General features: G+C 42.6%; 1 protein-coding gene across 9 annotated transcripts in view; it reads right to left on the reverse strand.

The window, feature by feature from the left end:
* Window positions 1-24,492, reverse strand: part of DPP6 (dipeptidyl peptidase like 6) — a 790,271-nt gene that overhangs the window by 299,768 nt on the left and 466,011 nt on the right. The window lies entirely within an intron of this gene.

Consider the following 24,492-nt stretch of genomic DNA (forward strand, 5'->3'; position numbering starts at 1 on the left):
GAGTGCTGTACAAGCACCGCAAAAGACGGTCTCCGTCTTGAAGAGTCTGTAAAAGCAGCAGTTTTCATTTTTTAATGAGAAATTGCCCCTCCTAATAATGCAAAGGGTGGGAAAATACATACAGTACCTATATCGCTCCTCACTCCAACCTTCTTATTGTTTGTGAATCTCACTGTGACGTTGCCTAATTAAAATATAACCATGCAAATCATTACTGCGACCACTGTTATTTAATTGCAATGAATCTTATACAAAATATAACTCATGGCCAGAAAGGGTTAAACAGCTTGCCAGGCTAACTAACCCAAAGCCAACCTTTAAAGACATGTTAGAAACGTTAATTAGGGCCCTTGCATGCTAAATAGGCTAGAACTTTGAAATGCAAACCTATGTTGTTAGAAGTTAGAGGTAATAGGACATCTACATCGAACACATCACCGGCCACCGACAGTACCAGGAGGTGTGAGCCAGTATGACATCGTGCATCAACTATGGGACAGGGACTGAGAGACTTTTTCCATTGGACCATATGAACTGGAACCATAAACTCACGGAACATTAAATCCCACCAAATAGGGTAAATCCATCCTCATCATCGTATCCACTCATTATACTCCACACCTGAACATAGCCCTTATATGAACAACATACCCCCATATCTCAATGTCTGTACTTTGACCCCGTTAAACTTTTACCCCCAGTCGGGGAGATTGCAGATTATGTATTCCTTATGCCACCTGTTCCTAAACCGAATTTCGCACCCATTGATAATCTGTACCTTATTCCCTGATAACCAGAAACTTCTATGCTTAAACGCTGTACCGTTTTCTTTTTACTTCAACATCATCTTAATAAAATTATTAATTGTGTGTATCTTAGATGCTACCCATGTAAACAGACAGTTCCTGTCTGTTACTGTAGCTACTAATTCAGAGATCAAAAGGGAATATTAACATTTAGATGAATCTTAGGTGAAGTAATGTCATTGTCCATATGACTCTTTGAAGTTTGTGATAGCCTGCCTAATAAATAAATTGCCCTATGTTAATTTGTGTAACAATTACTGGTAGTGTTTAGAAAACAGAAGATTACATCAAAAGCCTATTGTTTACCCTGGACTATGTGGTCAAGTGGATGCTAGAACACTGTATAAAAAGACCCTTGGTCCTGATCCTGTTCATCTCAGATTTGCTTGATACTTCAATGCAGGGGAAGCTTAAGCCACAAGATTGGGATCCCCATGCTGACTGGTCCACCCTGAATAGGATATTGGACATTGGACTATAACCTATTAACTAAATTCTAAAAGAACTCTTTGCAACTACAAAGCTCACCATCTCGGCTATGTCTGTATGTATATTGATCTTTTAATCATACTCTCTCTCTCGTTTTTTAATACATTTTAATTTATTTAATAAAAATTGGCTGTATGTGTGTATTTGGGTAAGATCTGGAATATTCAATAACCTGAGAGGTAATGTGTCTGATCCTTTGGGATTAGTAGAACCTTTTCGTTATATGATGAAATAAGATTTTCAGAAGTCTTCATCATATTTGAGTCGGGTACCTGGATGGAGGACTGAGGCTGGGTTACTTTAAGGGATCTGTGTTGTTGGTTTTGGGGCAACCAGTGAAGTAATAAAGAAGCTGTTTTATGCTGGCTTGGTAAATCTAAGTATTGAATTATCCACCAGTTTTGGGGTTTGTCTGCCCCATTCTTTGCAGTTCACCCTAATTGAGTGACCTCAGATGGCCCCCACTGAAACCCCAGTCTCACATGCTCACTGAGTCACATCTAAAATTGGGGATGGATCCTGCAAATGTCACTTGAATAGTGCCACCGAAATCTCTCGGACCACTGGGCTGAGTAATGTGCCTCATGTGTTTGCAGAATTGGGGCCTCAGGTTGAGAAATTTTGGGGGTAGGGTCCACATATTTGCTTTTATTAATTGAATAATAATTCTTAATCTATCTCACTTTTAGGCACCCTCTAAGTAATAACAGTGGGGTAGGATGTATTCATTATAGAGCCCACCTACCACAGATCACAGTGAAAGGCTACAATGTTTTACAACCGAAAGAAAACAAACCCATCCTAAATTTAAGTATATATAACCAGAAACAACAGAACTTGCTTCACGCCTATAATTAAAAATAATTAAACTGCTGGTGGAGAAGAAAACAGTAAAAAATGACATGATTTTTTCAATTTAAGGTGTATACTATGTACTTATGGTATTCAGAATAATGTACACTACAAGGTTTGGAAGAGTCTTAATAACATTTTAGAGGGAAACACACGTGCACTCCAAGTAATTACGGGCATAAAATTAAATGCCTGTTATTTACATCTGTTTACTAAGTAGTATATCTAATTATGAATACTCAATGCAAGAGTGACAGCCACAGGCCTTGCTCTCAGGTGTGCATGTAAATAGGACAAGGAGATATGATGTAGGCAGAGAGGAGGTGTAGCCATTTGTAAAACACCTTATTCCAATCCAGGAGAAAAAGTTCTGCCAGGCAGTGCCTGTTTTGTTGAAAATTACCACTCCTGCAGGCATGTGGGAGCACTGGAGATACACACCTGGGGCTGTGAAAAGGGAGAAGGATGAGGATTAGGGCTTCCACTTCCTCAGGTGGGCATCTTTTCTAGGCCTGTGAAGGATCTGCTCACAAATGTTAATTAACTGAAGTATGATAATAAAGAGCACAGTCATAAATACAACAAATAAAGGGCTATTCATGGAACTCTGACTTGTGCTGAGCAGTATCTTACTTCGTAAGTCATCTCATAGATTGATTTTACAATCAGGCCCACAGTAAATGTATTCCTCAGGAACTAGGGTCTACTCCGATGAACACCGAAGCTCCCGGCAAAACTCCAGTGGAGTTCAGTGGGAATCCAGCCATGAATTAGTACTTTATCACGAAAAATTGTTGTAGGTTACTATCAGCCACTAAGCATTATGTGACAGGGTCAGGCCACATGACTACAGGAGAGTGATAGAAGGCAGATATATTAGCCCCAGGTTAAGTAGGTCCCTTTTCCCTGGGTAAAGTAGCGGGGAAGGTTCCAGAACAATCAGGAACTTTCTGGAAACAAGGCAGACAGGCTGATTAGAACACCTGCAGCCAATCAAGAAGCTGCCAGAATCAATTAAGACAGGCAGGCTAATCAGGGCACCTGGGTTTAAAAAGGAGCTCACTTCAGTTTGTGGTGTGTGTGTGAGGAGCTGAGAGCAAGAGGCACAAGAAGCTGAGAGTGAGAAGGCGTACTACTAGAAAACTCAGAAGTACAAGCATTATCAGACATCAGGAGGAAGGTCCTGTGGTGAGAATAAAGAAGGCGTTAGGAGGAGGCCATGGGGAAGTAGCCCAGGGAGTTGTAGGTGTCACACAGCTGTTACAGGAGCCACTGTAGACAGCTGCAATCCACAGGGCCCTGGGCTGGAACCCGGAGTAGAGGGCGGGCCTGCGTTTCCCCCATCCCCCCAACTCCCTACTTGATACCGGAGGAGTTGACCTGGACTGTGGGTTCCACCAGAGGGGAAGGTCTCTGGCCTGTTTCTCGATCCACTAGGTGTATCAGCAGAGACTGCAGGGATTGTTCTTCTTCCTTTTCCCCATGCTGGCTAGTGATGAGGCTAACTGAGTCAACGGCAGATTTGAGCCACAACAGTGGCCAAACTGAGGGCTGCCGTGAACCTCTGAGGCGAGAAAATCAGCCAATAAGCGCAGGACCCACCAAGGCAGAGGAGGAACTTTGTCACAACTACTACAATGAGCTACAGCATGGGCACCTCTTACTGATACAGTACTAACTGTAGTAGCAATAAGAAAATGTTTGTTATGGGGATAATGGCAGTACACTTAAAACCTGAACCCAGACTGCTGGGGTGCTGAGACCGCTGCCTATCCCGCAGACCATTATCACCTCATTGTTTTCTTGTGCTCTCCTGTCTGTCTGTACCCACCTTTAGTTTCTTGCCTTTATACTGTGATCAGAAGCTCTTTGGGGCTGGGGCTACCTTTTATTTTGTGTCTGTACAGCACCTAGAGCAATGGGTTCCTGGTGCATGATGGGGGCTCCTTGGCACTAGCGTAATACAAATAAATAACAACACTATCTATAACAATAACGTATCAAAACATCTCTTCTCTGGTTTCAGGAGGGAGGTTTGGGGTGGGGTTTTTTTAATTAAGGGAGTGACTTTTTCCATCTCTTCCCCATTCCCTTTCTAATAGCCTGCCTTCTGCAGATTCCCTGTGCATTTCTAGTTTTTTGTATTCCAGCTAAAGAGTGATGCTAAAGAACAAGCCTCTTCTGTGGGGAAAGGTTTTTTCAACCCTTGTGCTTCAGACGGTAGAGGTGACAGTGCAAACAGTCACCTCACTTTCTGGTGCTGGAGAATCTAAAAAGCTTGGACCTACTTTTAGAGGTAGGATGGATAATACACCAGCCTCATTACAAGTGTCCTCTGGCAAGATTCAGAGGATTACAGAATGGAAAACTTTACAACAGGCCATGACTTCCTGCTAGCTGCAATGATAAAAGGCAACCAGGTTATGCTTATCTTCCGCTGACTGGCTAAAAGATGTATTTCCTAGCAAGGAGCAATGGGTTAGTTTTATACTTAACGTCACAGTTGCCCAGTGTGTGAAACTGTAGGATAGAATCTTGTGCCCTGCTTAACTGTAACACACTATCTTAGCCTCAGAGCTCATCTTAGGAACCCCTTTGTTCATATCAGTAAACCATTTTTTTTGTCTCTGCGGGTATGTCTCTTGTCATCATTTAAAATAAAGTATACATTAAAATGCTTTGTGCTCTGGTGTTAAGGGAATATATGAGAATGATAGAGGAAAAGCCTATATCTGTCATTTTCAGCCTTTAATAAGAATAATCCTTGCATATTTTATGTCTTGAGATCAAGCCTCCAATCTTTCAAGTTATTACAGAGCCAAAAGTAGAAACCAAACACCATCTGCCGCTAATACATACAGGCTAACGGTTAGCTTTAACATATGACAATTCTTCTGAAGATTTTAGAGCAAAATGGAGCAACGCCAACTTATACCAACTGAGGATCAGGCCCAATGTTACCATTAAGTAGAAATGCTTCTAAAAATCCTATTTGGATACAGTATTAACTGAAAGCTCTGACAGCATATGAAGCAAGCAAAGGGGTAATAGAAGAATGCATACTTACGAAATGTACATAATCATACGGCTTAAGGAGCATTATAATGAGAATGATTGTGGAACCTTCTCCAGGTCAGCTAACAATAAAAGACTTTCAGCAAATGCTGTTAATAAACATGGGAAAATGGTGAGTCTCTCATTATTGTTTGTTTAAATACAGTGGTGGCACTTACCACTTAAAAATGTACCCTTTACCTTACATGTTGATAAATAATGGTATCTGCAGCAATCCCCAGATATTCCCAGCACTTCAGGCCATTTCAAATGCATCTAGGTGCCTAAAGATGCAAATAGGCAGCTAGTGGGATTTTCAAAAGCACCTCAATGCCTAATTCCCATAGGACCCATGTGGCACCTATCTTCATATTTAGGGGCTTAAATACCTTTAAAAGTGCTGGGAATAACCAGGGAATTAATGCCATGGGAGTAAGCCATCTGGGGACTTTTGAAAATTCCACACAGAGCACATGTACATCTTTAGGTGCCTAGCTAGCTTTAAAAATCTGGTCCTTAGTGGATAGAAAGAGGCACAGGGAATGCCAGAAATACTGAGTCAAAGCAATCTAGTTGTTTAACTCTATGGTGAAGCATTGTAAGCAAATTCAATTGAGAAGTCATAGAGGTTAAGGCCAGAAGGGATCTAATTTGACCTCCCAGGCCACTAACCACCACCCAGCCACTTCCCCTGCAACCGCAAAAGTCTCTGAGAGAATGAATACAGCACACCGTGAAGGCATTTTTAAGCACTGTTTTCTGACTGCAGTCATACTTTAATACTAGTTCATAAGGAACATAGGGCCAGAACCTTAACTGTTGCAAACTGGCATAGCTCCATTGAAGTCAAAGTAGCAGGGCTGACTTACACTAGCTGAGAATTGAGCCCTTGGATCTTGAGCTGTTACCTCTTCAGAGTTAGCTAGAGTGAAGAGTCAGTGAAATAGTCTAAACATATAGGGTATCTCCTTAAAACTCCCGTCTGTCATAATGCCTACAAGACTTTGACCACTGACAATGACAAGGCATGACTAATGCTCATTGTGCTAGACAGGCTTTGTGGCAGACATAGAGCTGTTATGTAATAATCTATGAACATCATTATGTAATAATGTTGTGGGTATGGTATGTCAGTGGTTTTCAATCTTTCCAGACTACTGTACCCCTTTCAGGAGTTTGATTTCTCTTGCATACCCCAAGTTTCACCTCACTTAAAAACCACTTGCTTACAAAATCAGACATAAAACACAAAAGTGTCACAGCACACTACTAATGAAAAATTCCTTACTTTCTCATTTTTACCATGTAATTATAAAATAAATCAATTGGAATATAAATACTGTACTTACATTTCAGTGTATAGTATATACAGCAGTATAAACAAGTCATTCTGTATAAAATTTTAGTTTGTACTGACTTCACTAGTGCTTTTTATGTAGCCTGTTGTAAAACTAGGCAAATATCTAGATGAGTTGATGTACCCACTGGAAGACCTCTGAGTACCCCCAGGGATACATGTACCCCTGGTTGAGAATCACTGCAGTACGTGACCTGGTCAATGAGATAAAGTTCCTGTATGAATGTACTGGCCTAGCATAACCAGGAGTCTGTTGGAAAAAATGTGCAGGAAAGCAACCCAATGGATCTAGCTACGCAATCATCCAACAAACCCTTCAGGGGCAATTATAGGACAATGGCCTACTTCCAGGCTCCAACCTGAAGTTACATAGCTGTTTTGCCAAGACTGGGAACTAACAGATCAAAGGGCTATAAACAGTTATAAAATGATGTGTTCCCTGAGGTGTGAGGTGATCAAAAAGACTCAGCACCTTCTAAAGCAGCCACACCTCAAAGCAGAGAAAGGAGAAATGATTTGTGAGTTCAAGGAAGAAACAGTCACCTAGACCCTAGAGATCTTGAGATGCCTGTGGGAAGCTTAGGCCTATTAGGATGTCCAGGTGGAAGAAGGACAGACAGATGGTAAGACAGACACAAGCATAATCTATTTTATCGTTTTAAGATCTTTTTCTCTGCAATGCTTGTTCTAAATAAATAATATGTTGCTTTAAGGCTGTGTGGTCACTGTATTAATCACTGGTCATTGCTGCCAGAGGCAACAGAACTGCAGCTACTAAACATAAGTCAGGCCTGTTGAGGTCATCATGATTTGCACCTGGAGACGGCAGCCCAGTCCAGGGGTGGGAGAATCACATGATGCCACCGTGAGAGAGAGGCAACAGTCCAAGGACTGAGAGGAAGTGCATTTTTAAGAGACCAGGAGAGCTTAGAGGCGCAGTTAGCCACATACCTGTGGCAGGCTTGATTATTTCTACATCATCATCCCCCGCCTCCAGTTTTTTTCATTCAACTCTTGGATTGTGTTGTAACCTAGATATTTTACAGCATCTGGCACAGTGGGATCCTGATTCCTCATTGGAGCCCTTAGCTGTTACCAGAATATAAACAACTAAAGCTCAATTCCTGGAAGTGATAGGGCTTATGAAATGAACAGTGTTTCTTTGTTCTTATTTCAGTAGTTGATATGAGCTAACATGCTATCTGCAAACATGAGGCAAAATCATTCTCTCTGATGAAAGATCTATGGTGGAGCCAGAAAACGGAGTGGAAGAGATAGGGATATGAACAGCTTCATGAAGCAGGCAGGAACAAGACCCACCAAACCAGCTGATATCCCCAAATCCAGGGATATACCACAGATTTTAGAACACCCAATCTGGCCACCGTTGCCTTACAGTGCTGTTGGGACTCTAACTCCATAGGCACAGGGAGTTAGCTGTGCTGTGCTATGGACTCCTGAGCCCTCGGTGCCTTGAACCAATCTACACCCTCAGAGCAAGAAGGGGGAATCTGCAGGAGATCACATCGACTGCATCAGCATTATCTTCCATGCAGGATTCCCTGAATGCTTCCAGTGATCCGTGTGGCAGAGCATGGCCCTTCCCCTAACCTTGCACCTCCACACTAAGAAACTCTAGTCCCAAGGAATGGGGAAGGACGTGCTTCCATGTGATTTGGGGAACTTGCAGCAGAGACAGTGATTCCACCCTCCAATTTGCAGTTGTGCCCACTGGACATTTTCCAAGCCTCCATCCCTCACATTAGTGGAACGGAGAATAAAACCCATGGAGAATTTGTGTTTCAAAATAAGGTAAATCTCATTAAGCTTGTAAATCTGGACACCTGTGAAGAAATCTGAGATAACTGAAGTAGTGAGATGTTTAATCTCACAGTGTAAAAATGCTGCATTACCAGTGCTGTTTAACAACTTACATTTCCCTAATGCAGTAGTTCTCAACTTGCGGCCCAAGCAGCACAGAGCTGTGGCCCATGTGACATCCTCAGGGCCATTACAGGTAGTATTGGATGTGGCCCATGTAACACACTGGTATGTGGATGCAGCCCACAATGGGAAATAGGTTGAGAACCACTATCTAAGGGTAGTGGTTTTCCTCCCCTTAATTTAATTTCAAAATAATTTGCTTCTAAACAACCTGAGAAATAGACACGAAGATAACAGAACTTTGGAATAACAGAGCTGCAGAGGCATCCAGAAGAGGTTCTGTCTTTAATATGTAAATAGTATGGACAGCTGGAAAGAAGAAAATGGTTTTATCAGGTTCATTTTGAGTGCTTCTCCGGTGTCCATCACACTCAGGATACAAAAATTGCACTGCCTGTGAAGAAAGTAAATGTTACCTTGGCAGCATACTTGAAACCAAATGAGTGATAAAGTAATTATTATTATACTAATGTGTAGATGGATTAAAATAGTCAGGGGCTCACTCTCCAGTTGATAAACATATGTACTTCTCATTAGCACTCATCAGACTTCAGTGCACACATGGAAGAGAGAATGTTAACCTCTAGGGGTCTTCAATAGCAGGATGGTAGCTTGATATAAATCTTTACAAAACCTTGCCTGACACAAAATAAACCTTTAAACAGAGACAACCTGTACCAGCTGATAGTGGGGGGAGGGCAAAGTGAGGTCAGCTGCTTCAGCAGATGTTACTGAGCATGCTCAGTCTGTGTAAGCCCCAGGTGTTGCCTCTGACTTTAATTAACTGAGAAATGTGCAATACTGAGTGTTATTGCAATGACACATAGACCCTAGTACTGCTGGCTGAAATTACTCAGCTGCTTTTTGTTTTTAATACACTTCCCTCGCTGTCACTTCTTTGTAGGTGTTATGGCAGACCTGGGCTTTCAGGAGGGAAAGGAATGAGCGGAGAGCAGTTTGGTGAGGAAATGTTTGGAAGGCGGTTCCAAGCATGGAAGAAGGCACAGAGACACTTGTAAGAGAGGCAGATGAAAGGGACGCAGACCCTTGCTTCACTGGCAAAGTAGTGGAAACATTAGAGAAAAACAGGTAAGAAATGTACACAAGGGCTTCATAATCTAGTACCTTGAAGGTATGAACAAGAAGCGTAAGCTTGATGTACAGAATCCTGGGGAGCCAGGGATGTAATTAACAGAAAGGCACGGGAGACGTGGACAAAAATGATGGGCAAAAAAGATGCTTTTGGATGGCCTGGAAAGAAGTGAGGATAGGAGCAAATGCAGCTGTCGATGCAGGAGTTAGAGAGTGGGTGAGTATCTGACCCAAGATAATCATCATTTTAAAAAAGTGATCAGTGAAGAACTTTCATGGCATTTGGTGTCTTAAAAACTCACCGAACATAGTGTTTGAGATACAAAATGCAGTTACTTTCTGGACAAAGTGCAACATCCAAAACTAAACCAGGACAGAAGGGAAAGTTAAGGGAAAGCTATGACATTATCAAGTTAGCTTGATGGCCACACATGAAAACCTTCTCAATCTTTAATCAAGAAGCAGTGAGAATCACCATAGTCCTCTCTGCAATGTAAGATCCTATTGAGGTTCTGCTGTACTGGGATTAAACTAGCCTGTTAAACAATACAGCAAATCTTCGACAGCTTTAAAAATAATGGTTTTATTATTCATGCAATGACATTTTCATTGCACAAAGTTTTGGTTTTTTACATAAATGTCCAATTCAATTAAATGAAATGTTTCACTCAAGTAAGCCAATATAACTCGAAAGCTAAAAATTCCTCCTTATTTTGCCCTTGAACCTTTACCCACTGAAGTCAAATAGCAACACTCACAGCCGAAGGATTGAGTCCTTTAGCTAATTTTCATATAGAATATACATTTAGTCAAAATGTGATGCATGCTGTATTCTTTATGCACCCAAAACTCCCACTAAGATTATGTGGAGCAGTAGGGGGTGTGAAGAACACAGGACTGACCCCAGCGTATATGGGAGCAGCAGAAACTTGTGGAAGGTTATCAACAAACAGCGGAAGAGCTACAACAGCTTTAGCATCATTTTTATTAGAGCCCTTGAACATTTACTGCTTTGAAAAATACAAGATGAATACATTACTTGTCGTGCCATTTTACCATTAATATAATCTTCACTTTCCACGGTTTCTAAGACAAAAAAGATTTGCTGTCCAAAATATCCTTTGATGTCATACTTGACATTTGGGGCTCAAATCTTTGGTTCAGATCTGTAGCATACAGTTGAGGTTTTCATGATAATTTATGGAAGGAATCTGCTTCAATTGCCTTGCTTGTATATATTCTAAAGGTGCTGGCATTGGGAAAACACCGCTCGAGCCTAGATCTGGTGTCATACCATGAAGGAGGGTGCATCGTAACAACAAGAAAAAGACAAATACTGAATTTCATTCAGGGATGCTTTAGATCAGTTTCTAGCACCATTATTCATAGTGTGTCATATCTTACTCCCTGAATGGCCCATTTTATTTCTATTGAGCTACTTCAGGGGTGGGAAAACTATGGCTCGTAGGCCGGATCTGGCCCCTCAGGGCTTTGGATCCGTCCCACAGGATTGCAACCCCCGTGGTGCCGCAGGCCCCGCTCTGCTGCAGGAAGCGGCCGGCACCACATCCCTGTGGCCCCTGGGGGAGGGGGGCCAGAGGGCTGAGCAAACTGCCCTTGCCTGTGGGTACCTCCCCCGAAGCTCCCACTGGCTGTGGGTACCCAAGGGCAAGAGCAGTGCGCTCAGCCCTCTGGCCCCCCTCCCCCAGGGGCCAAAGGGACATGATGCTGGCCACTTCCCAGAGCGGAGCAGCGCAGGGCTGGGGACAGAGCAGGGAGGCAGGCAGGAAGCCTACCTTGGCCCCGGTGCACACCGCTGCCACCCCGGAGCTGCTCTAGGTAAGTGGCGCCGGGCTGAAGCCCACACCCCTCCTTCACCCTGCACCCCAACTCCCTGCCCTGAGCTCCCTACTGCACCCCGCACCCCTCCTGCACCCAAACCCCCTGCCCTGAGCCCATTGCCGCACCTCGCATCCCTCCTGTACCCCAATCCCCTCTCCTAAACCCCCTCCCGCACTCCACACCCCTCCCTGCACCACTGCCCTGAGTTCCCTCCCACACTGTGCACCCCCTCCTGCGCCCCAACCCCCTTCCTGAGCCCTCTTGTACACCCCACACCCCTCCTCTGCCCCAACCCCTTGCCCTGAGCCCCTTTCTGCACACCGCACCCCTTCCCACACTCCCTCCCGCAGCCCAACCCCCTGCCCCAGCCCTGCATTCATGGCCCTGCATGCAATTTCCCCACCCACATGTGGCCCTCAGGCCAAAAAGTTTGCCCACCCCTGAGCTACTTGCTGAAAAACATTCACTGCAAGAGGCCCTTTACTGCTAGTATTTAGTCCTTGGGAGAAAAAGCCTGTAGGACATAAGGCTGTTTTGCCATTTCCACTATTCTCCAATATTGTAAAGCACAATTTACAAAAAAAATTGCAAAATAATTTTCTTAAAAACAAATAAAACCCCCACACTCATCAAGATGAGAATGCAGCAAACCAAAACCTATCATGTGGTTGTATATTGTCACTATTATTCAGCTTGAAACAATGACGTCATATCAGACAACCTGGGCAAGATGTTTTGAACTATTTCTTGTGATCAGTTAACTTGATCCTGATGAGAAATGCAGCCCGACTCCACCCATGCAGCACCTATTAAAAAAAAGGGGAATCTGAGAAGGTTTGGCTCATAGTTACTAACTCAGCTCTTTTCTTTAACCCTTCATCACTCTGAACAGTGCTTCCTCATTGGCACTTCTTGAGTAAGTGCTACTCAAGCAAGGAGCTGCAGAATTGGGTCTCAAGACAATAAAATGACACCTGATTTTCCTTCTGCAGGTTATCAGTAACCCCCACTGATTTCAATGGGACCTGCTTGTATCCTGTGGTGGAAGAACATAGTCTGGAATTATGGCTTTATTGAAAATGGCTCTGAGACATTTGTACCCTCTGAGTTCTTTTCCGAGTGGCATGTTGTTACAGTTTCTTCAGCTATCCTTGAACAGCGTTACAAGTGCAGTATGTGCATGTTCCGGATCGATGGTCTCGAAGTTTAAACAAGTCTCGACCCCGGAGGCTTTTGTCCAGCTCTAGCTTGGTAGAAATGCAATCTGAAGAATTATAACTCATTGGAGTGTTTTAGGGCCTTTGTCATGAAATGCCAGCTCTTTGGCTTTGGCTCAATACAGAATGCCACTATCAGACACAGTGGCTCCAAGGTCTTCAGAGCTGTATAAGTCTTATGCTCAGTTTATTTTAATTGATTTATTTTTTTATTAAGGCTTCTGCAGCACATTGCAGAGAGTTTTGTAAAGAACTCATTCGTTTTCATTTTCAAAGAGCAACTTATTGGACAGCAGCAAACAGATAGCAAGTCATTTCTCCTTAGGAAAGCAATATGCTAATTCTCTCATATATCAGGTTATCTTATCTGTGACACAGTAATATAGGAACATGTCTTCTTACATCTGAGAAACACTGTTCTTGGTCACTATTAATCTAAAAGAAATATCCTTAATGAAATAAAATAAAACCCTGGAAACAGGTTCAGGGTAAATGAATTAAAAAACACATAAACCATCATTTTCCTGCTAGAAAATAACATAATCCATTCCATTAAGGCTGCCGTGCCATTCAGTTACAGCACAACAGCAGAGCCAGTGCATTGTAATTGTGATTTGAATACCCACTCCTCCAGCATGGTAACTCATTTAACCCTCTTAGTGGTGAGAAAAAATGGTCCAGAGAGAAATGCTTCTGTTATTGGAAGAGGCTGTTAGTTGAACTGTATTCTTTCTACTGGTCTCAAACCAGAAGTTTCCTCCATTATCAAAGTATTTTCTTTAAATTTGGTGGATGTCTTGTTGCACCCAAGATGAGGAATTTAAAGGCAAGAGAATGGATCAATGACTGACTGCAGGACTATCTAACAAGGACCCTCTGCACTGGGAACAGGGGCCAAACACAATGATTTTACACTAATTTAAACATGCTGTAGGATTGGAAAAGAGAAAAAAACAGCACAGTGGAGACGGTGAAGACGTGTTGAGTCCCATGATCCAGTTCGCCCCACCCATGGGAAAACTCACAGGAGAAAGAAAAGGCAGTGCTTGTGGAGTTTCCTCCAAGTTCTTTGTTTCCTACACCAGTCCCATCTCCACCCCCCAGAACAGACAGCGAGTGGGGTCTTTCACACCCAAGCTGAATGGATCTAGGGGGACCCACCAGAGGGAGAGAGCCATCTATACAAAGGCCACACCAGCTCCAAAGGTTCCTGACACCTCTGCAGTCCAGCTCCACTGGAACCTTGCTGTCAGGGATTCCACAGGCTGCAGCCCTTTCTACGGCTCCGCTAATTCCACTGCAGGTTGCCCATGGGGGTCGGGGCAGACAATATATGTTCCCATTCTCCATCCCACCCATTCACCATGCTGTGGTATTCACAAGCAATGAGGTCATCTCAAATTATGCCATGCTGCTGAAACCCTTCTACCACACCTCAGCATCCATACACATTACATTCCAGGGTGGCAGACCCAACCATGCTCTTCTGCTGACCTACGCTTAACAGGTGTCTCAGATCCCTGCTGAAAGAGACTAACTGGTTCCTGCTAACTCACTGGAGCAGCTGTGGCTCTTTAACTCCACCAGGGACAGAAGGGAGGTGGGAGTGCCCCATGGGAGCAGAGGTAGCTGGGTATGTGCATAGGGAGTTATCTGAAAAGTAAATCCGAGGAAGAATCTATCTTGGGAAGAAGGCTCAGAATGAGATTTACATTTTGGGGCTATTATGTGAGTTACCAGTGAAACCAAGTCACAGAAGGGGTCTAAACAAAGCGGTTAAATCTTATCCCTATTGAAGTCAATGGGAGTGATATCCAGAGAATGGAAGGCCTCAATATTAAGATGCTAATCTAGGACGTGGAAGATGGGAGTTCAATTCCCTGCTCCTCCAGACTTTCTGTGTGATCTCAGGCAAGTCACTTAGTGCCTCAGCACTGCCTGGAGCGCTGTGAGGTGCTCACTGAGTGATGGGGGGACAGAAGTACCGAAGACAGACTTCAACAGAGCTAGGATTTCTCCCAGTGTGCGTAGCATCTGTTCAATGCAGAACAGAAACTCCATCCGATTAATGCATTTCATATGTATTGTGTCTATACTACCCAGAGCTGAAGAATCCCTTTTTCCTTTGACGCAAACCACAAGGGAATGAAAAGGTTAATGCAGCAGGTGTGAGTGCACTTTTAAAAAACAATTAAAGGGAATTTTCTCTGTTGTAAATTAGGCTGTGGCACTGGGGAAAACCAAAGCTTATATTAACATAGGGAACAAAATAATTTAATTTGAAACTACATTGTGATTGTAACGCTCATCAATGCACTCAAAAACCAGCAACATCCATTTCATTTTTTACATTCTTTGACTACAAAAAGGCTATCATAAAAGAAAAAAAATGCTGAATTGTGAATAGAAGCAGCATTCTTTCTTCTGCCAGCCTGAAGGGCCCAGCATTTTATCTAGCGCACTATAAAATCATTTTGGATACAAACCACATTTGTCAGTTGTCACCACATGCACCAAATTCAGCCCTACTTCACCTATGCTTGTAGGTCCACTAAAGGCAGAATTTGGTTCCTAATCATGGGGCAGCTGATCCGGTAGTCTTTATGCATGCAAAGCCTTTACTGAACATGTGAATAAACCTGCATAAGGATTTTTCCCAACTAGACCACTGGGGTGAATCTATTGAACTAACATTATCCTACAAGCACATGAACGTTGGCACTGCAAGACCCAAGTAAAAACACATAATGTGAAAGACTGTTCAAGATTACACTGCTCCATACAACGTGTCCCATGAATCACCTGTAACTACGGTGACCAGACAGCAAGTATAAAAAATCGGGACAGAGTCTGGGGGGTAATAGGTGCCCATATAAAAAAAAAGCCCCAGGTATTGGGACTGTCCCTATAAAATCGGGACATCTGGTCACCCTGCCTGTAACCCTTCTGCTGGCCTCTCTGCCAAGTCTTGTTCACTGCACCAAGGGATTAGGTTCTCAAAGGGAATATTAAAGATGGCAACATTTTGTGGCATGCAATATGTTTGCCAATGAAGTGGAGAAAAAAAAGAATATGACAATTAATGTGTGTTTGGTATACCAGCGTTACTGCAGTGTGCCGCAAGATAGCTGTGCGGTGGCAAAGGTAATAGATTGCATGGGTGAGTCAAGATAAAGCAGCTGTGTCATGTTCTTTTTACTTCAAGAATATAAATACCTAATTTACCCCTCACACATAGCTAACAGCCCATGGTTCTCATTTGGTCCATCCATGAAATCTGCATTTACAAGGGATGTTGGTGTACAATGAGACTGAGCTACCTTTCAGCATGAAGTGAGTCTTTGGCCATTACTAAATGATGTCTTGAAGCACACCAGCCAAGTATCAGAACCAGTACCCACCATTAACCCCCTTGACCTCTCTGCTGCCTTTGAAACTGTTACTCACACTCTCATCCTAGATATTCCATCCTAACTTGCCTTTGATAATATCTTCTTCACCTTCTCTCCCCCCCACACACACTTTTTTTCCATTGTTTCTTTCTGCAAATCTTCCTCTACTCCACTCTTCTCTCATGGGGAGATCCTCCCTGTGATGTCTCTCAGGCCCTCTCCTCTCCTCCATTGTCACCATGTTATTGATGACTGTATCCACTTGCTATCATCTATCAACTATCATCTCTGTGCCACTGATTTTCGAGTCTACTCTGCACTCCAGACCCACTGCCATCTGTCTGATCTCAGATCTCTCAGTGATCACTGTATTTCATTCTGGTTTTGATGGCAGTTCAAATTCAATATGGCCAAATCAAAACTCCTAATCTTTCCTCCCCCTTGTTTCATCTTCTTTTCTCCATTACTGTTGACAAATCCTCTGTTCTTGTGACTCAAACCCACAACCAGGGGGAGGGGAGGGTGAGGAAGATAATCTTTTGATCCTCTCCTTCTCTTTTTTCCTCTTCTTGCCATGCATCCAAGCCATAATCCAGACTTCTGAAAGACTTCTCTAAAATTCTTCCCTTCCTCTCCTTTCCAATGGCCAAATCACTTGTCCAAGCCCTGATCATATCTGGCCTCAACTACTGTAATCTCCTCTCAGGTCTTCTTCATACTAATCTCACATCTGTCCAGTCCATTCAAAATGCTGCCTCCAAAACTCTCTCGATCATCATTTCATGCCACCCTCCTCTGAAGTCACTCCATTGGCTCCTCGTGGTGCTGTACATCAATTTGAAACATCTCACCCTTGATTTCAAGACTCATCATAAGACAGGACCAAGCCAGCATTTCTGCCCTGCTCCTTCTTCATATCTCCCACCACTCAGCACTCTCTGCTAAGCCAAAGATACCAACCTCAGTACTCTTGATTTCTCTCTCTCACATGCACAGTTGTCTCTGTACCTTTCTTCCTGCTGCCCCTTATACTCCGAACACCCTTTTTGAAATTTGTGTGTTCTTCACCCCTACCTCATTCAAATCATACCCCAAAACCTACTTCTAAAGCATTACATATGAAAAAATGAGTACTTTTATACTTTGAAAAACTACACACACTTGTTTGTATGATGTGTCCCTTTCCCCATTCCACCCCCATTGCCTTTTATTTCTTTGCAAATGATGAGTTCTTTGGGGCCAGCAGTGCATATGCCGATCATATTTTTAAGCATTAACGTAATGCCGATAATACATAACATGAGTGCAATTTGTTGTGGTTATACATGAGATATGGAAGTTACATCTTCATAAGCTACCAACACAATTATGTGGCATCTAGAAACACCATGTCCTCCAAACGGGTCCACAACTAACTGGATGTTCTGAATTGCTAACATGTGTGGCCTTGACCTTAGCTTATCTGTGGGTGCATGCATGCGTCCATCCTGTTTGCCTACTGTCTTCTGCCTGCTCACTATGAATCATTTACTCCTTCTACCTACACTTTGGTCTGAGGATCAATTCAGGGAGAGTCTGGACCAGCCATCTGTTACTGGGATAAAATGAAATGGCAGAACCCATTATCTGGTCTGGAAATTGAAAATCCATGATACTAAAATACTTGCAAGTATTTACCTCACACTTCTTTGGACAAGTGGTGCTGGTGGGGTAAAAAAAGCAATTGGCCTTTCGCTAGTGAATCTGCTACAGTATATTGCTACAGTAAAGTGGCAAATAGAAAAAGGCTGGCTCTGCTTTCTGACCACAGCATAGCTGGTGCTCAACTCCCCACTGACATAAGCACAAATCCAGCTGATGTCTTCTACCTGTTCATAGTTTGCTGCACCTTCTGCATGGTGAAGGTGGGTTACAAGTGAATTTTTCCTCCTTAGTTGGATGGAGCTGGATCTTGGCATCTCTAAACAAATATTCAGCAAGTCACTGGCTGGAGCCATTTGCCCTGTGCTTCACTCACTGTGCTCACACAGACCGAACCGTGACAGGGTGCAACAGAAATGAGTTGTTCAGTTAATCTCCTCCCAGTGTGGAGAGGGATTCTGACCATACTGACTAATTAATGAAAATATGTGAGATGGGAAAGAGCCTTATACTCTGTTCAGACAACCGTACATCTATTCCACAATCTTCAGATAGCTTTCTTTTTGAATCTTTCAAAACCTCATCTTAATTGGATTTATCTTTAATAGCTGCTTCACTACTTATTTGGGCTTCCTCCTGGCAGAAAAATTCTGCTGGGAGAAAAAGGAGTTCAGATTTGTCTCTTGCCTGTACCTCCTTTTATGCTTGACTAAAAAAAAAGAATTCTCCCTTGTAGGTAATAAGCACTGATGCCTGGTTTTCCCTGGGGTCCAGTAACATAATTCCACAGATGCTGAGAGTCCCGATGCAAGTTCCAAGCAGTACACACATTCTGTATGGATTACTCAGTCACACAGCACAGCCCCTTTCCAAGTGAAAGACATGAATTGGAAAATAAATTAACCTTCCAAGCTCTTAGCAAACCCCTGTGTTACCCTGTGTCCACAACAAGGCAGAGTTCTAGCAAAAACAAACAAACAAAAAAACTGCATACCACAGACAGAAAGGTAGCCATAGGTTTGAATCAAATCTCCATTTGGAATTTTTTAGAGGCATTTAACCTTTGGCTAATAACTCTGCAGAGGAAAGACACACATTTGCCATCAGGGACATTATTCAGGATGGCATTATTCTCTGTGGGAATGACTGAATCCTACAGACCTACTCATGTCATCAATTCCCACTGAAGCCAAAGGTACTTCTGAATGCAGAGGCCCTGAAAGATCAAACCACAAGCAGCTATAACTTGGATCACATAGGGAGTAGATTCCCAGACACACTTCTAAATTGCTCTATGCCCTGCACAACCCAAATACCTTCTAATTATGGAACCCAAAATCCTTCGCATTTCCTCTCTGGATTGAGAACCGGCAAAATGCTCCTTCTGCAGAAACATCTGAGCAGAAGAGCCCAACTGAAAGAACTTACTGAGACTTTATTTTGAATATTGTCTTCTGTGTACTGTAGTGGTTTGATTTTATGGTTTCTGCACTCAATCTGCCCAGGGCTAGTTCAAAGGAGGACCCACTGAGGTAATGGCCCCAAGTCATCCCACTTTGGCGGGAGAGAAGGTGGCAGGGACACAAAATCAGCCCCTTGCCCATAAGCACCTTTATGATCAATACTGACCCTCCGCACTATTATGTTGCCCTCTTATAGGAACCTCTCCCAGCGTGCCTCTCTGGTAACTGAGCCTTAACACGCACCAGCAGCCGTAAGGTAGCCATTCTGCATCTCCTTCTCTATTAGCAGGTACATATCCTTAGCTACTGCTATGCATTTCCCCTCATTTTCCTCTTCACAGCCTGAGGAGATTCTCGCCCTATGGATTGCCCTGTGACCTGTGGAAAACCTGTCAGGGCATCTACAGAGGGGGCTTGGGAATTTACACTGAGGCCCAGTCGCCAGGTTCTTTATCACCTGTGACAGAACAACTTGCTTTAGAAGCCATGTTTCCACTGGTGCCCTGCCCATGTCTGGAACAAAACCATTTCCCCAGGGATTTTGAGAGCATGGAGGGAGCCTTTCAGTGTCACCATCAGTGTGAGAATGAACTGATTTTACACCTAGAATGGTACGGCTTGGTATAACCAGAAGCATTTTTAAGTTTTCTCCACACTACTCTCCAATCTGCCTGTACAATTCTAAAGCATCTGCCTGTGTAAACATATCAATAGATGGGAATGACTGCAGAACAGAAAAGTCTCAGGAGCAGGTTGCTGACTGTGACACTAAGGAAAGGTACAGGTTCACTGGTTTTCTCTGAAACATAAAAGGCCAAAGCCTACTACTGGCATATGCAGGCCCAACTCCACCAAAACCAACAGAGTTCTACACTCTAATGCAAACAGAGGACAGCTAATATAATACCCGAGTTCAGGGGTGCTGGAACAATTTGTATAGTGGGGGTGCTGAGGGCCATTGATGAAAACGACTTCAGGCCAGGGGGTGCAGCAGCACCCCCAGCATGCCTAGTCCCCATGTAACACCAACAGACCGCGGTTGTCTGTGGGCAGGATCAAACCTGGGGCCTCTAGAACTAAATGCATGAGCTAAAAGACATGTGACTGTTAGCTAAGGCTGTAGAGCAGACTCATTAATCTCTCTCTCTCTAAGTGGTCTTGGTGCCACTAGATGGGATAGAGCACCACACCCAGGAGGTGTGTGGGTTACACCTGCACCTATGCCCAAATTCCAGCACTGCAGCTAATCTTACATCCATATCCACCAGCAGCACAGCTGTGGTGTGAGCAGCATGGGGGAAGGAACGACATCATTTTGAGTAATACAAGCAGGCAGTTACTGTTAATCAACTGTCATTACCGCAAACAATCAGACCTTTTCTCATTACTTTATCAGGAGAGGAACATTTCAACTCTGCTTGAAGAATATCACTGGGCATACTATTCGTCTTCCATTATCTTACACAGGTGGATCCAAGCTCTGTATATTTTATTAGCTCCTATTATGCTGCATGAATGAATATCATGTTTAGTTTCACATTAATACCTTCATTATCAATTATTAAAATATTGGTTGCAGAGAAGAATCCTTCTTCCATGTACGGGAGCTCTAACTGTTAGAGAGGTCACAGTGGAATGCTTAATAGTTTCTTTCAAGGGGTCTGATCCTGAAAATATCTTCGACATGAACTGGCACAGTGGAGCAGACATAGGTGTCAATGAGAGTTGAAAGTGTTCGGCACCTTGCAACACATACCTAGCACCTCAAGACATTGGGGTCATGCTGCATGTCCTCTCTCAGGAAAGTATTTCCCACAAATTGTGTTCATTCATTCAATTAGCTCAGAGTTTCCCTGATGTACACAGACGATCTGGGTGGTCCTTCTGCATTGTAAATTTCACCCTCTGTGTGGGTTTTTTTTGGTTTGTTTGTTTTGGTCAGACAAAGGAAACATTATCATTCCTGATGCAGCTAAAGCATGTCTCATATTGTGGCGGTTTTATGTATTTTGATTTTGCTTGTTTGATTTTTTTCTTGTTTAACTGTAACTGCTTTGTGCCTTATGGTACTGCTGATTTCTCTATCTGAATATAATTTTAACAACTGCATATTATGGAGAGTTTCTAATGAGATTAAATACTCCATTAAATTCTTTTCAGTATAGATTAGAAAACAGTGCCATCAAAATAGGAATTAATCAACAAGGAATGATACTGTACTATGGTTAGTCTTCCCCTATCTCTTTGATAGGATGCTCTCCCCTTCCTAATAAAATAGGGGTGAATGATGATGTGGTATAGTGCTTGGGGGAGAGTAACAGCCTCCTTTTGTCCTAGATTCCCGTAGGGTCCAGAGATGTCCATGATTCAGGAAATCCTTAAATCCATCTGTATACAGGCAGGCACTGTGCTCAAATCCCATGAACTTCAATAGGATTTAGAGCTGAGTTTAGGTACTTTCCTGAATAGCGAGGGATGCTTTGCAGAGTCAGGGCCTGAGTCCTATCACCACACCTTAAAAGAATATGTATAGTTTTAACATGATAGTTATTTAAGAAAACAAATTACATTTGACACAAATTGCCTATTAACAACTCATAAAACTTTATCAAGGTGCCAGAATCTATATTGTATTTTCCTGTTTTTAAATCAGTTTCATATATCAGATATAAATGGTGCCACTGTGGTACAATTTCAATAGAAAATTATCAAGGAGATTAAAAAAGAGTAACCGCAGTTTACTAGCATCTTTCTCTAAAACAATTTAAAATTCAAAACAAAATAACACAGAGATGTTAACAAGGTAGAGTCGGAAACCAAAAACTCTAATTAAGCTTTATTATGATTGATATTGTAAATTTAACCACTCCACTGTGCCAAGCAAACCAAAGTAGTAGTAATACGTTTTCATGTCTTGCTTTAGCCTGCATCTCCAGGGTGTTTATAAATAGTTAAACAACTATATCAGAATTCATCAGTTTTTACAGAAAAATTAAACCTCAGCATTGTAATCTATGCTATAATGACTCAGAAATCAGTATATAATTAATCTGGATATTAACTGCATACCCTTGTGGCATATGATTTATTATGGGTTATTCATCTAATTTCTTCTACAGGAATTATATCATGCACATGCAGTTTAATAACTTTCAGTAACAGGTGCTACTTCATAATACGGACATTAACATTTTTGGAAAATATCATTTTATATCAATTGATATTATATTTCCTTTTCCCTAATGGATTTGCTAGTGATTAAAAATTAAAACAGAAATATAAATCTTGTACTTCCATCCTCATACTGATTACCTTTTTCATTACTTTTTCCCTACTGTACTGCATCTTCATAAACCAAAAGGTAAATTACATATCTACCTCTTTACTTTAGCATGTACTCATTCTGGGGTGATAATATCTTGTGTAGTTCTCAGTACCTGGATTAGGAGAGCTCTGAAAGATTTAAACATTTCAACACCCATTCAGTCTAACAGCCAAGACTTGCTTGGACCATGTATTAATGAACCATAGGCTACAACTGCCAGTTTCCTTTTGGCTTAAAGCTCGAAGAATTCTTGCCAACCATAAAAATTTCAGCTCCTGTTGAGCAACAGGTGGGTATTTATTGATCTAAAGAGTGATCAGTAAAACAGTTATTGGGGTCTTCAGACAGGTCTTTATTTGTTGCAGAATTAGAGGGCTATTTCTACATGACATGATGCACAAACGTCTAAAGGAAAGATCCTAATATAGTCCAAATAATTTTAAAAGAATGCACAGAAACCATTTCAAAGACACTCCCCAGGCCCCATGAAAAAATACAGGAGAACAAAATCTCACTGCTAAAATCATAGAATCCTAGAAGATCAGGGTTGGAAGAGACCTCAGGAGGTCATCTCGTCCAACCCCTGCTCAAAGCAGGGCCAAATCAATATGACTATGCAAAACCAGAACTAATATATGAACACCAGCCCTTTTCACCACTTCCAGCCACTCTTCTCTCTCCGGTTAATCAGCCATCGATAGACTCCTGCCCCTCTCCCAGTCCTTGCTTCAGAAGCCTCCATAACCCTCCTGCTACCAAGTGAGGTGGCAGGAGAGCCGGATGGATTTGCCACTAGCAGAAAAAATGCTGTGGCATTGTTAGTGAACCAATGTGCCATTAAGGCTCCACCTCACCATATGTCAGAGGCCCAGACTGGGGCAGCAAACGGAGTCTGACATATCAGAGACCAACAAAACAGATGGTACTAGTGCTGGCTGCGCCACGGAAGATTCTCTCAGAGACCAGATTTTCAAGTGCTCAGCACCCACAACGGGAGCCTGATTTTCAGAAGAGCTCCGTTCCCATTCAGGCACCTAATGAACGGCCAAATGGTCAGTACTGTACTCAAAACCCAGCATCTCCCATTCTGATACTTATGGGCCAGATTTTCAAATGAAGTCAGCATCTGATGTGCTCATCGCTTCTGAAAATATGGCCTTTTATTTCAGTGGCTCAGGGGAAGGTGAGTTATCTTGAAAACCTAGACCTCCGTTATTATAATGATTATTTATTTGTAATGGGGTAGCACCCAGGAGCCCCAGCCAGGGACCAGGACCCCATTTTGCTATGTGCTGTACAAACTCAGAACAGAAAAGGACTTAATTACAAATCCTCTTTGAAGGAACTCCGTTGCCTTGAGTCCAGCAACTGAGGAGTTTGATGTTGACAACCTGAAACTCACCTGCATCACCAACATATCTCCAAGACTGAGAACAGCAAGACGTTGTGAAATGCTTTAAAGCAAGTTAAGTATTTTTTCTACACTCCCCTATAATTAAATGTTTCGAGGGTCTCTCCCCACCTCTCATCAGATCTTGAAGTTTAAGGTCAGAGAGTTCATGCTGATCAGTCCAATTTATGGGAATTAGGGAGTGCTAGAAAAACATTTATCTTCTTCTGATGACTGATGTTCCAGTACAGTATCCTAGAGCGGATCACATACTCAAATTACTGTCTCATGGCCTACTCCAAAAGGATGAGAAGAAACAGCTATGTTTACTGTTTGTGTTTACTGATTACTGTCAGAGTATTCCTTGCAGCTGACAGATACATCCTTCTAGTCAGACAATAGCCTAACAAATACATACATGAATAAAACAAGAACTTAAAAAATAGCAACAGGGGAACATGATGACCCAGGGGAGTGGTAACAGGGTACAAGGTACTACAACTGCAAATAGCTGGTTCAAATTCTGCCTGTGTTAATAAGGACTGAAAGCTGCGATTTGACAGCTGTTCTGTGATGCACACACACACAAATCATACCCTTGTGGTTTGCAGTTGCTGCCTTGAGTGAA

This window comes from Caretta caretta, chromosome 2 (assembly GCF_965140235.1).
Source record: "Caretta caretta isolate rCarCar2 chromosome 2, rCarCar1.hap1, whole genome shotgun sequence".
Classification (NCBI taxonomy): Eukaryota; Metazoa; Chordata; order Testudines; family Cheloniidae; genus Caretta; species Caretta caretta.